Source organism: Pelophylax lessonae (genome assembly GCF_965119305.1).
Source record: "Pelophylax lessonae genome assembly, chromosome: 8".
NCBI lineage: Eukaryota > Metazoa > Chordata > Amphibia > Anura > Ranidae > Pelophylax > Pelophylax lessonae.
Genome location: NC_138775.1, coordinates 63,897,244 through 63,911,863, shown reverse-complemented (window position 1 = coordinate 63,911,863; position 14,620 = coordinate 63,897,244).

The following is a 14,620-nucleotide window of genomic DNA, read 5'->3' as shown; positions in this document are numbered from 1 at the left end:
TCAAAGCAGCCATGTCCTTGCTAGCTGCGTTGTTGGACAGGTGTAGAGGGAAAAGGGTTGCTTTTTTCTAACCTTACAGCTAGGCTTAGACAGCACGATGGAAAGTGAGACAGTACTAAATCTACTTTGTTTCCTGGGAAATAATACACATTAATAAAAATGGAAGGAAGACTTTAAAATACACTCTGAGGGAAGTTCAGCTGTGCTATTATGTGGAAACCCCTGGTAGGTGACACAGACTCTCCCAAGGTGTGGAGTCTAAGTGACAACTTGATCTTGACCAGATTACCCCACAAAGAGTTGCCCCCAGCTACTTTGCTTCAAGCTCACACCAGGTCACGGCACTCAGTATCAACTCACCAAAGGGTTGCAGGAACAAGGTGGCCTTTGTGGTGTCTGAGCTGAGGTCAAAGCAAGCAGCAGGGATGAGGTTAGTTGGTGTCCAGGCATGGGCAGGTGCAGTCTACTTTCTCCACTGCAGGTGGTATTCTTCTTCAGTGGTTCTGCAGTCAAGAAGAACACAGTTCCTCTATGGTTTCCTGGGTCACTGGGGAAACATCCAATCGAATGCTGCCAGTCTATGTGACTCTGGCAGTCATCTTCGGTAAGGCAGAGCCTATTTAAGGCCCTGGCTCCCAGGTTTGGCACGCATTTGCGAGTTGGTAGCATAGGGACAGGTACTAGCAGCAAGGAAAGGTTTCTGACAAGGAAAAAAAGCGTAGAGCTTGCAACTTCTCTGGACCCCTGCCATTGGGCACAAAACAACCAGGCTGCATTCATCCCTTCTCTACAGACGCTGGCAGTTTGGATACATTTTGCTCTCTACACGCTGTTGAAACTGTGAGCATTCCAAGTTGGGCTGCCTTCCCACTGGGTTACTTGTGAGCAGTTTCTACATTAATTCAATACATGTTCTTTTATTGCACTGGGACTGAGTGTGTTATTCTGCCGCACGGCACCCCACCTACAGGCAGACGACAGAGTAGACATTATCCAGGCCAAACACCGGTGCACAGACATGTGTGACATGCAGCAGACAGACAAGATGGGCCCTGCCCCTGGCTGTACATATATGGATCCCAGAGGTACCATAACACATACCCTCTGTTAGCAGATACAATATTGCAGTAGTGGGTAAGTGGGTTTTTACTTTGAACTATAGACCATGGAAATTGTATATTCATTGTAAATATTACAGTTTACATTTGTTTTTTTATTTTTATTTGATGTTAAAAAAAACACATTGACACCCTCTGTAACTGAGAAATTGAATGCAATTTTTCTAGTCCATGATTAAGGTGAAGGAGTGGCCAAATTGTTCGCACATTATGTAGGATTCTTTAATAATCATTGGAACTTGAAACTGGAGGACATGTAAAGTACATTGATTATGCACTCCGAATGCTGGGATTGGAACAGATTTTTTTTTCTAGAAATGAAAGAGTTTGTATTAAACAATGGCCCCTAATTTGTGCCTACAGAATTTGAAAGGTTTACTAAAGCCATTGAATGCTAGCATACAACTTATATTTTTAACTATTCACAGTCAAACAAAGAGATTGATAGAACTGTTTAAATTATCTAAATTTGATTATAAAGGCCAAAAAAAAAAAAAAATAATAGAATCCACGCAGGAATTCTGAAATAAAGAATACTTTTGCTAATGACCTAGAATCACCAACTGGGCTTGACAAGCAAAGAAATTTTATCTAGTGTAGTCGGACACGAACACTTGCAAGTTACTAGCTTCACACTACTGGTTGAGGGTGTGGGACAGTGTGAAAATTGCACCTGTCCCTGAACCTGCAACTACCCGCAGCCAAAACACGCTCCTTTTGTGCAGATGCGCGGGGCAGCCGTTCAGTAACGGGTGTGGGAAATCCCTGCGGCTGCATTTTAAGAAAGGTGTAGGGACCTTTTTCAGCCTGTTTAAGTGCTTGCGCAAACATAGGCGTGAACCTAGCATGAAACTGCAAGACCATCAACTGCTTTGCAAAAGGAATATGGCTCTCATTCAGAGTTGTATAAAGTACTCGAAACCCATACTTGAGTAAAAGTACAAGTGCTCGATCAAAAATTGACTTGAGTAGAAGTGGAAGTGCTCGATCAAAAAGTGACTTGAGTAGAAGTACTAAAGTATTCAACATTTTTTGTACTTAAGTATTGCAAGTATTTTTTTTTAAATTTTGCTACTCAAGTACTGAAAGTAAAAGTACCAGTAGTTTTGAAAAAAAAATTGTTACTCAAGTACTGAAAGTAAAAGTACAAGTACTGTGTTATGTAGTTATTAAAGAAAGAAGTCAAAAGTTTAAACATCATATTGTTTTTTATTATTTCAAATGCAGCTTTTATTTATACATACAGTAGCTTTTATTTTCGTATGCGCTGATAATACACATGTTTTGAGCTTCATGAAACCTGCCATCTACTGTTCTGGCAGTGGTAATTTTTATAATTGTAACGAGTAACTATGCAGCACAAAAAAAAAAATATTGGAGTAGAAGTATTGAAATCATTAAAAAAATGTAGTTAAGTAAAAGTGGAAGTAGGAGAAAAAAATTCTACTCTAGGAAAGTACAGATACCGCCTTTCAGTACTTAAGTACAGTAGTGAAGTAGTTCTATACATCTCTGCTCTCATATCAGGTAAATTCCAAACTGAAAGTTCTCAGACCTTACCTGGTGCAGGGACAAGGAACAGAATATACAGAAGACACATCAGTTCTTTCAGATCAAATAGAGGAGGACTATGGCTTAAGTGAAGACCGTCTGAAGAGATCAGAGTCGTGTGGATTCTACAAAGACCAATGCAGTGGCACCAGCACACAACATACTGTATGAGTTACAAATTCAGGCTGAGTAATAAAGTCACAATAAATATGTACCACTTTGTATTTATTAATTAAACTTTAACTTCTGTGTACATTAGTCTTACTTAGTAATGTTTTTTGAAAGAAGTCAGATTAGCATCTCGTCATGAAGGTATTATACTGCATACTTTTGTAAAAACCTGAATTTAATTAATTAACTGAGTAAAATAAAAATGAGGTCGCGACGGGACCTGGGGTACCACATGGGTTCCTGGATCACGGGACTGGCTGAACGGGCTTACTAATCATTTTGCAGGTAAAGACAATTGAGATGTATGTATCAAATGTGTACTGTATGTAGCTGTTTGCTTGAAGTTCAGCTGCAAAATGAATGCATAACTTGACTGGACTAAAGCTGGCCATAAATGGGTTGAATTGTGATCCATGTGTAGAAACCTCTGTTTGTCAGAATTTGATTGTTAGATTGACGTTTGCTGAAAGTGCTTGAAATTGTTTCCTGATCAGCTGGCTGCAGATGCTGATCAGTATCAGTATCAGTGAGCAGGAGTCAAAATATAATGTCTCAGCGGGGGATATTCCTCCATCTATTTCGCTTGTGTGAGTTTTTTTCATCAGGTGACAATGGCAGCAAAATTGCGATGCGATCAGGGTGCTATTGGAAGTGACAGGGATCGCAAGCATGTCCTGCGATTTATAGCGATTCGGGATCATGGGCAGAATCGTGGAGATTTCGCCTGCGATTCGGGATGCCTCGATGTGAACGGAGCCTTAGAGAGCTGTGCTGGAATCATGACTCTTGTGAGTATGCACAGGAGAGACTTCATTGCGGCCCATCCATTCAAGCAGTCGGAGTACGAGAACCCGGAAGGAAGACTGGGTGAAGATGGAAGCAGCGACAGCATGTCGTTGGAGGGATCCGCTTTTCAGGTAAGTCTGTCATAATGTGCTAGTATGCAGTGCACATTATGACATTGTCCTGTAGGGGGACCATTTTTTCTGTTTAAAAGAAACTTTACTACCACTTTTAGAGTTTGGCTTTTACCATTTTAGTTATTCTTGCTAGCTGTTTATACAGTTATATGAACTATGCATGTCTCCTGGGTCCTGGTGATCTCCAAATGCCGAAACAGCAGGTAATCACATTTGTTTTTTTTGTTTTTTTTCTTTCTCTTAGCCGAACTCCATTTTTAAAGCAGATGAAGGTATATGCTAATACAATATAACTCGGGCAGCGCTTGCTATTACAAACTCTGTGTTATATAAGATTACAATATTATTGGACTGTGTATAACATTAACAGCACCAACTTACATACACTTATAGTGCTAAAAATGGTTAGCAAAAACTGAAAATAAAATATTTGCACGCAAAATTAGATGAAAATGAAAAAATTATGCTTACTCCAGATCTCACTATAGCCAGCGCTGCCTAAGTTATACTGTATTGGTCAATAGTCCACATTGGCAGGGCCATCTTACCGAATGGGCATGCTGTGCAGTTGCCCGAGGCCCTACTTGCCTGGGGGGGCCCCACCTGCCCAGCGACCCTGCCCCAGCCAAGCATTAGTCCAGATTCCTGTGTGCATCCCACCAAACTTAGCAGGTGGCAAGCGCCTTTCGGTCCTGCGCTGCTGTCAGGCCACTTGGATCGTGGAGGGGGAGCCCACAACTGCAGGCATGCCTTTTTTTTAACATTTCACTTTATTCTATTACACTGTATCCACATAGGCACGGGTGTCACTTTGATTATGAAAGTAAATGCTAGTTTCCTGGTTTCAGAACTTTGCAATTTACTGATTCATGGAATGCATTGAAATCAGATGATTGGCATGGCAACCAGGCAACTAGCAGTTTCAGAAGGAAAAATAAGCAGCAGCAACCCCTGTATTTCAGCATACGTTTTTGAATAATTATCACAAATTTGACAAATTGAACATCCATGTTTAATCTTCATTGATGGTTTTTTTATGGAATTACGGTTTGCATGTGGTGGTGTATAGCAAATGGGTTTTTATCCTACCAAGGGAACAGCTCTTCCTATTTACTGAAGCACAAAGCAGAATCTCTAAGGTTCAGACACAGTAATGCTGGGGATAGAAGCAGCTGTCAGAATGTCTCCTCTGTGACACAATAAACAGCTGACACAATGGGGAAGGGGACTTTAACAAAGGCAGTAGATGCCAAGATGGAAATGCTGGCGTTTGTGATTTAAAGAGAAACAGGAAAGACAAACTATAAATATTAAAATAGTGTATTGTTTTATATATAGTACCTTGGTTATAGTAATGCAGATTTGCTTTACAGCTGAAGGTACACGATTCTATAGTCAAATAAGACAGTTTTGCATTTAAAGTCCATTGATACCCTTATTTTGAATCAGTTAAAGCTGAAGTTTAATCTGCTTATATTTTGTCTTTTCTTGTTTCCTTCATCCTCTTCTCATCAACATGCTAATGAAAAAGGAATACCCAGAATTATTGCTGAGCCTCCATGATTGAAAGTACTGAAATCAAATGAAGGAAAGGTGCAGGCCATGGACAGTAGGGCTGTTGCTGTGAAAAGGGCTATATGATGTTGGCGATCCTCCAGCCAGGAAATGATTTGCTAAAGCTCACAGTGTGCAGTTATAACGTTTACCACTGAAGGAAATGCTATTGCATGGTCCCCTAATTGCAGATGGCAACAACCCTTTTGGCAATGCCACAACTGCTGACATTCCAAGACCGGAGAAGGAGGATTTATTTGGGCTACACACCCAACAAGGCAACAATAACAATGAACATTTACAAACTAAAGCAGATTTGCACAATACATCAAAACAATGAGAGGGCCCAGTATTTCTGTACTGAAATACTCATTTCAGGTTTAAATCCTAATGCCTGAATCCTAATTAAAGATGGTACTTGAAGCTAAAAGGTCTTTGAATCTCTTCAAAATCTCTCCCAATAGCCGGTGCGGTACCAAATGTTTGGGTTCAGAGTCCTGTGTTGGCGTACTCAGGTAATCCCGCGGTAACACGCATTAATCCCCAAACTAAGTACCAAATTATGATGGTGATGCCCCTTTAAGAAAACGGTAATCTGTTTGTGGCCAGCGACCTCTCACCATTATGCAGTCTGTTATGGAACCTCCTCCCGCTCTTCAATTTCCACAACCTATGGCGTTGGCAACCACTCTGAACTCTATAGCAGCGATCCCTCCCGAAACCAGTAACACCCCTTTCCTCCAGCCCACTAGAACTCTCCAATGACTGTAGCCTCTATGTCATCACTGTGAACTTTCATGATAAGCAATGTCCAAGACTCAGCAGCACCCTCCAACAGTCACCTCTCACTTCCCACGTATGACTGCCCCAAGCTTCGGCTTCTCCTTTCTTTTCCTCCTCTCCTGTGACTTGAAGTTCTATAGACAACTATTTTCTATTTACAACTAGCCTGTAGGGTTTTTCCCAAACAATCAGTGCCGCCGGCTATAGCCAGCAATTCTGATCATTGTGTTCCCTGCTGTTAGAATATAATACCACAGCGGGAGGGACTCCGCCATCCACATCGAGTGTGTGGATGGGGGAATTAGGTCATTTTCTTTTGTTCATCTTGCTGTTGAACAAAAAAATGCAAAATGTATGGGCTTCCTAATGCTAACATCTAATTAGGGAACTCTAGGTTTGACCCAGTAGGGGACATGTTGGACCTCTGCAAAAAGATCACTTCTTCCATATAGTCTTGCCTTTATTCCCTACACACACGTTCCTGGAAACAAGGCTTGTCGATAGTGGGTGCTGAAGCGAATACAAGCTGGTTACTGGAAACATCACAGATACTGTTTATATATAGAGTGGCAAGATGGCTCTCCTGTGCAGGTACTGGTATGTAATTCTGCACTTCCAGGTCTGGGGCGCACATGCACGCATTATTGGACACAGCGGGAGCCAATCAGCAGGCACGGTGGTCTGCCGGGACCCGCCGATAGTTCAGGATACAACAAGAATGGCAGTCTGCCTATGTAAACAAGGCGGACTTCCATTCTGTCAGTAGGGAAGGTAGTGACCCTGTGTTTCTGCAAAGCAGGAACACGGATCTCTGCCTTCCCATAGCACAAGCACCTTCCCCACAGTAACCAAGCACATTTTAGGCACACATGTAACCCTTTGATTGTCCCTGATGTTAACCCATTCCCAGCCAGTGTCATTAGTACAGTGACAGTGCATATCTTTAACACTGATCACTGTATTGGTGTCACTGGTTCCCAAAAAAGTGTCCCTTAGTGTCTGATTTGTCCACCGCAATGTCGCAGTCCCGCTATAAGTTGCTGATCGCTGCCATTACCAGTATAAAAAATAACTAAATAAAAATTACAATAATATATTCCATAGTTTGTAGACACTATAAATTTTGCGCAAACCAATCAATATACGCTTATTGGGATTTTTCTACTAAAAACATGTAGCAAATTACATATTTGCCTAAATTTATAAAGAAATTAGATTTTTACTTTTTTTTTATTGGATGTGTTTTATAGCAGAAAGTAAAAAATATTTTTTTCAATATTGTCGGTCTTTTTTTGTTTTTAGCACAAAAAATAAAAACCACAGAGGTAATTGTAATGATATCCTGCACTGGATAAACTAAAAGCTGTCGCAAGCAACCATTTTGTCACGGGCAACCATTTTGTTCAGTAACACAGTCTAGCAGGCCAAATGTGATATTTTTCTCCCTCCCTACCTCAATTAACTCAAAGAATGCAGGGGGCTGGGCCCTTTAAAGAAACCTTATCTCAGCACAGACAGGAAACCTGGCCAGATGTTGTTCTTCCAGAACAGGCCGGTCGTAAAACTGAGCAAATCCATTAAGGCTGAACAGAACTGTGTCATAAATACCACACAGCCAAGCTGTTCATTAGAAAATGTAACAATACATACACATTTCATAAATGCAGACAGGAACATAACACATTAACAATAAGTATATATTTGGATGAGAAATGTCATACTGATCGAATTAAGACCATGCATGACCACCCTATCACATATAGAATAGAAGATAGCGATAAGATGTGATCATGTATTTATGTTTAGTATCTTTTGAGGGCAAATGACATGCTGAATGAGTGGCATGACTCTGTCCACAAAGGAGGTCTTGATATTTGTCATAAACCCAGGACAGCCCAATTCCCCTCTGTTTTAATTGGTCAGGGGTATCTGTCAACGCCCCTTTGATCCTAGAGAAAAGCTTGCTCAAACTTTGCTATGGGGAGTTCTCATGGTAACATCAAGAAGGAACATCTATCAAGTTTGAGAACCTATAACAACTGGCTCAGCTTCTGAACTCTGGTAACACCAAGGACATTGAATGCAAGTATTCTTATTTCTCAATTCTACCTTATTTTTCTAATTGCTGAATTGTGTCTCTATTTCTTTGAAACACCGTCTTCTGTAAATATTTTATTTGCACCAATTTTAACCTTTTTATTATTCAACTTTATTTTGAAAAGTGTTAATCTTGTCCCTAAGCTCTTAATGCAAACTAACAAAGAACCTGTCTCTTGAAGAATGCTACTGTATAGAATAAATCCTCTGAACATTCCTGTCTGTGGTGACAGTGCGTGTTACATACGATTATTCTCCAATCATAATTGGTATTTCTAAAATTACGAGCGTCCTCTGGGCTCTTAACGTAGAGGTGGTGGCAGTGAAAGGGTTAATTGCTTAATTAGCCCAGTGACAATTGCTCTCAGCCTGCTGGCATTTAGATTGTGGTCCCGAAAGCTTGAAAATCTTTGTGCAGGGTGCAGCTGAGAGTGGCATTGTTACGTAAGTGACGGCAGGGCGTGAGATTGGTTAGCCCTTTGTCACGAGTTAGTGAGAAGGGCAGGGATATGATACCCGTCACAGTAATCAAATACCACCAAACGAAAGCTCTATTTGTGGGTAAAAAAGGACATACATTTTATTTGGGTACAGCGTCGCTTGACTGCGCAATTGTCAGCTAAAATAATGTAGTGTCATATCTCAAAGAATGGCCTGGTCATGAGGGGGGGGGGGGTAAACCTTCCGGAGCTGAAGTGGTTAAAGAAGATGTACTATAAGACTATAAACAACTTTTGTTTACATGCATCTGGATTGTTTGATTACTCTACTACTGATTTAAACTGAAAATCTGTTGAGCTTTAAACTGGCTTAACTGACAGCTTAAAATAAAATAAAATAAAGGCTGCTCCTGATGACGTCATTCTGACGAAACACGTAAAGCGTCATTGCGTCACTTCCGGCCTCGTGTTTCCGGTCCTTTCTTTATTAAATGTATAATATAAAGAGTTACACTATGAGATGCCTCTTTTTATCCATATGCCCTGTGGTGGGAGCCCCCAGTGACCTGACATACTGAGGTGGAGAAGGAGATATACCATTTTCCAGTTACCTGTTGGTGTCTGTGACCCCTGTAGGGGTTTAATCCTCTGTTGAGTGCGGACCTGAGAGGGGGGCGCACGAGTGGATTCACCTTTGTATTTCACCACCAGAGACTGTTATTGCACTTTTTTGCACGTATCCCTTTATTATCCTACAAAGACTCATTCATTTTTGGATTATGATATTTATGTGATAATTTGTGTATTGCATTTTTTTTGCACATTTTTGCACTGAAAGCACTTTTTGCATTATTAGGTTCATGTGACATAGTGTGTTGGAGCTTGCTATATTTGATCACCATTGCATTATGTGTGCAATATATCACTTATGTTTTTATGTATGAATGGTTTCAAGGAGAAAGCACCTTTATTACAGTATTTTATTGACATTTTTGTTTTATTTATTCCCTATATATTTTTATGAGGATCACACACATGTTTTAGGCAGCGCCACCCATACCTCTTTCCTCTATTTATTTACCTGACAGCTTGCCTGCTGAATGGTTATAACCTTCATCTAATAAATAGGTCTACCGTTCTAGCTAAGATCTTACAATTGTAATCTACCTCTGAATTTAAGTATGCAAAAATGAAAATCGTGTGCTCCATGGTTCATGCAGCTTCCTCTTTTTGAGCCCACTGCAGCTTTGTAGTAGTGTAATGTCAAAGATATTTTTGTTTTAATATATTTAAAAAATAAAAAGATCACATAGGCTACAGTCTTATGAATCAAGAATCAAGCTACCTCAATTGGACCCTAATGTTCTAAAGTCACATTTAAACTATGTGTGGAATGTGTGGCTTCAATAAAGGTGAAGTTTAAAGTGATACTAAGGGTATTTTTTTAAAATAACAAATATGTGCTTATTTTGATTTTCCTTAATGCCATTTATTTGTATTGTGAGAATTTACTAGAGCCAATAGGCACACAAGTGTTATTGGGATGTTTTTTTTTTTCATTATTCCTTTATTTTTTTTGTATATCATTGGAGTGTTCTATGCACTCTTTTGGCACAATTCGTATTCTACACTGTATCTTTAAAGCAATGTGATTGTGATACACTTACAGTTGATGTAATGGCCACCTTTATTGACCTCACAGAAATTACAGTAATTTCTTTCTTTTTCTGTATTTGAAAATCATGAATAAAAATAATATATACATTAAAAAAAGTAAACATGTGATACTTACCTGATCTGTGTAATGGTTTTGCACAGAGCAGTCCCGATCCTCCTCTTCTCCTATTGTTAAAGCTGACCTTGGATTTTAATGCAAGGTCTAATTTAAAGCAAAACTAAAGGAAAAACTTTTGTTTTTTAGTTTTGGTTAGAGAGGAGAAGAATTTGAACACCTGTCAGGTTGTTATTGCTGTCTCTACCCCTGGTTGGTGACCATTATCACAGAGAGTGAAAATTAAAGAAAATTCCAGATTTTGGGTTGTTGCCATGTAGGCAGGTTGCCTACTGTGTGTAGTTAGTCAGCTTCGGCTGCCCAAGTCAAGGAAAAGGGGTTCATACTTAGACCTAGTTTGCAGGCTTTTCTGGGGTCCGGCCTCCCATCCTGTGTATTATTAAAAAACCGGGTCCCAGAGGAGAAAGAGATCAGAAGTATAGAAGAAGAAGAGATTTGCTGAGACCCGTTGTCCATTCTAGGGGACGCCAACTCACCGGAGTACTATTATAATGAACACTACCTTTCTAGGCTTTATCCCTAAAGACTCTACCTGTGCACTTATGCTGGGGAAGCCACAGCTAGGTTTAGTCAAGGAAAGGAGGTTTTTCTCTGTTGTAACTGTCATGCAAAGTTTGCAGTAAATTTGTTTTAACGGCTTTGAACCTGGTTTTAAGTTATTCAAAGAGGTGCATGTTGACTTCTGGCATATCCTAAAGAACCTGGGCCTGTAATAGCACTATAGGGTAGGAGTAATATTGTCACCAAAGTTTAACTCAGCAAGGCAAGGAAGTAGTTGTCCTGGGCAACCAAAGAGAAGAACAGCTACAGCACCCAGTCATTAGGCGCAGTACCTGGGTAGCTGCCAGGTCTTCTAGTAGCGAGGGGTTCGGTGTTCTAGCTCCCTCCTTAGCAGTCTGTGTCTCCTGGTCCCTGGGAGCAGACTAACATTACAGAGATCTAAGGTCAGATCAGGAGGTATGGGAAGGAAAGAGTTCATGAGCATGCATAGGGCCCGCTGTGTGCTTGGCAGCTGATTCTGTTACTGGGAGTGATGTAATCAAGGGTGCTGGACTGGTAGAGTGGGTGCAGGCAAGGGATATTCCTCCTAATGCAAAACATTCAAGTACAGTGGGAATATTTATAGCCCCACATGGCACCTTTCAAGCACTACACCCACCTCCCTTTCTGTCACTCCTCATTTGAGGCACATTACATTTGTCTTTTCTATCCAGTTTCTCTAAGTAAAGCTGTAATCTACCAGCCCCCTGGATAAGCATCAGCCTTTCTTGATTACTTCTCTGCCTGGCTACCCTACTTTCTAAAAGTCCCACAATCATTCTCGCTGATTTCAAAATCTTTGTTAATACTAACACTCCTGCTACTTCTAAACTTCTCAGTCTAACCTCCTCCTTTGAACTAAAGCAATGGATACATGCTTCTACTCACTCTGATGGCAACACCCTCAACCTTGTTTTCTGCCACCTTTGCACTCCGTGCAAACTCTCCAACAATCCTTTCCCTCTCTCTGAACACTCCCTTTTAGTTTCACTTTCCCTCTCTTCTACCTTCTCTCCCTCCAATCGTCTAACAATTACCCGTAGCAACCTTTACCACCTCAACCCTTCTCTTCTCTACTCGGGTTAAGAAAAAGGGAAAAAATATAACTTCCCATTTTGCAATAGATGACTATAAATTAGTCATATATTATATATGTTCTTCTTTATTACTTGTGATGCCCTTTTGGCAGCCTCTTAATTCCTTACTATTAGGAGATTCTTTGTGTGCTGTTTGTAGAAATATATGACTACCTGCACAGCAGTACTTTCTTTTTTCCTTCTTCCAGTTGGGGTACATGTATCCTCCAATACCATCTGAGGGTAATTATTGAAAATATGGGAAGTTTATTTCTTCCCCTTTTTCTTCCATCTTACCCATCATTTTTTAAAACAACATCATGAACGCATTATTGTATTTCTTTATTGCTTTCAGCTCCTTCCTTTTGGGATATCTCAGATGCACATTTCCTGAGTGGTCCTCCCTCCTTCCCCTCACGGGTTGCACATTACCTATTTTGTGGAACACGGCGCTTCCCCACCTTATTTCAGCCAACCCTGTCGACATTCCAAATGGGCTGTTTCTGAGCTGTATTGTTGGTACTATTTATTGACCCTGTATACATGAGATAAAATGTTTTTTTATGATATATATGTATGTGATTGTATAAATACTTAGAGAAACTGAACTTCCGAGTCTTTTCCTGCAGAGGATCAGTCCAACCTGGAGGGCCACTGCCTTCCATGACAACACTGGCATGTATAACTACAGAGGATAGCGCACACATGCAAAATAAATGACTATCAAATATAAAGGCAATCAAAATGAGTAAAAATGGGGATTTAGTCCCACCATATAGCCATATCGTGCTCAAGCCCACCACTGCGTCAAAGTACCCCATTGTCAGTGGGTCCTACACTATCCATAAAATGAAGGATAAATCCAACCTCTCTACACCATTGGAGATACTTACTCCTTACATGGGAGAGATGTGCAACTGCACTATAAGGGACTCCTCCTATATCTGCTTCCTGGTGGACACTGATAACAAAGTACAGATGTGGGAGGGTGGGGTGCTCAACCCCAGGAGTCTGGTCAGGACTGAGTATATAACAAACAAACAAAGGATTGGGAGGGCAATATACATATATAACTACAGAGGATAGCGCACACATGCAAAAGAAATGACTATCAAATATAAAGGCAATCAAAATGAGTAAAAATGGGGATTTAGTCCCACCATATGGCCATATCGTGCTCAAGCCCACCACCACGTCATTTTGATTGCCTTTATATTTGATAGTCATTTCTTTTTCATGTGTGCGCTATCCTCTGTAGTTACATATGTATATTGGTTTTTACAGCAGCACCAGCTTTAGAAATGCATGTTCAGGGTGTGCCCCCCAACCCTTTGTTTGTTTTTTCAACACTGCAATGTGCTTGCTGTTTGTGAGGCTTCAGGCAGGCGACCTGAGGGCCTCAATGCTGAAGCTACAGAGAGCTGACAGAGGGGGTCTGTCTGCTAAAGATCTATTCTGGTATCACTGGAGGAAAAGTGTTACTTAGAAGTTGAATGAAAGCAACCAACTTTCCCTGGACGTTATGTGAGTGCAGACTGCTGAGAGATCTTAGAGATTTTCTGGCTGCTGCCACCCCTCTTGTGTAGAGAGTCAGCTGTGTGTTTGTTCAAAGAAGACATCGGCTGGTGTCCTGAAGAGCTTAGTCTATCTAGTTCTCTGTAAAGGGACTCTGCTCTTAGTGCTCTTAAGAAAGATGTCTGCTTCTATGGAAAGCTAAGTCCACAAATTGCTATATACAAGGACTTCTGCTTTAGCTTTTCACTATCCTCAAACTCTATATAGTTTCTGTTTTTTAGAGTATCCCACTCAATTCCCTCATCCTTAAATTTCAAAAAAAAAAAAAAACAAGCAAAGTAACACCCCTAGTTATTAAGGAAAAGTGTGGCTGAGATTGGGTGCCTGGGGAAGAACCTGAGCAAATTTCCAGTGGCTCCTCCTTGAGTAAGCGCTACATATTAAATAGCTCACACACTGTATGTGTGCCAACTCACTAATCAGGGCTGCTGTTAGAAATCACGGGGCCCCGTACAGACTACCTGGCAGGGCCCCCCCCCCCCCCCCAAGAAAATATTAAAGATATATTTAGCTAAAATTACAACAAAATCACTATTAGCAGACACAAATATAACATAACTCGCATAATTCCTGCTAAATCTAAAAAAAAACTATGTTAAATAAAAAAGAAGATGAGGTGAGAAAAATATACAGGCTGGGCAGTTGGAGCTCAGTGATCAGAGAGACAGAGAGAGAGAAACAAAGTTACAATTTACAAATAAACTCCTGAGCAGAGATAAGTGCTGGGAGGGGGGCCCACACAGGGAGGGGGATTAGTGAGGGACAACTGTCTCTTTCTCAACAGATAAAAGCTGATAGCAGGGAGAGGGACAGATCAGATTCAGGTGCTGGAGGAAGATTTCTGTATTTGTTGTCCACTATTCCCCCTCTCTGTGTGGGCCCCCCCTGTGTGCTCGGGCCCCCTACAAGAGGGCTGGTGGTCCCCCCCTATCAGCGGCCCTGTCACTAATTATAGTGTGGTCACAGCAACCTAATCAAAATAGTACAAGAATGAATCCAGGCA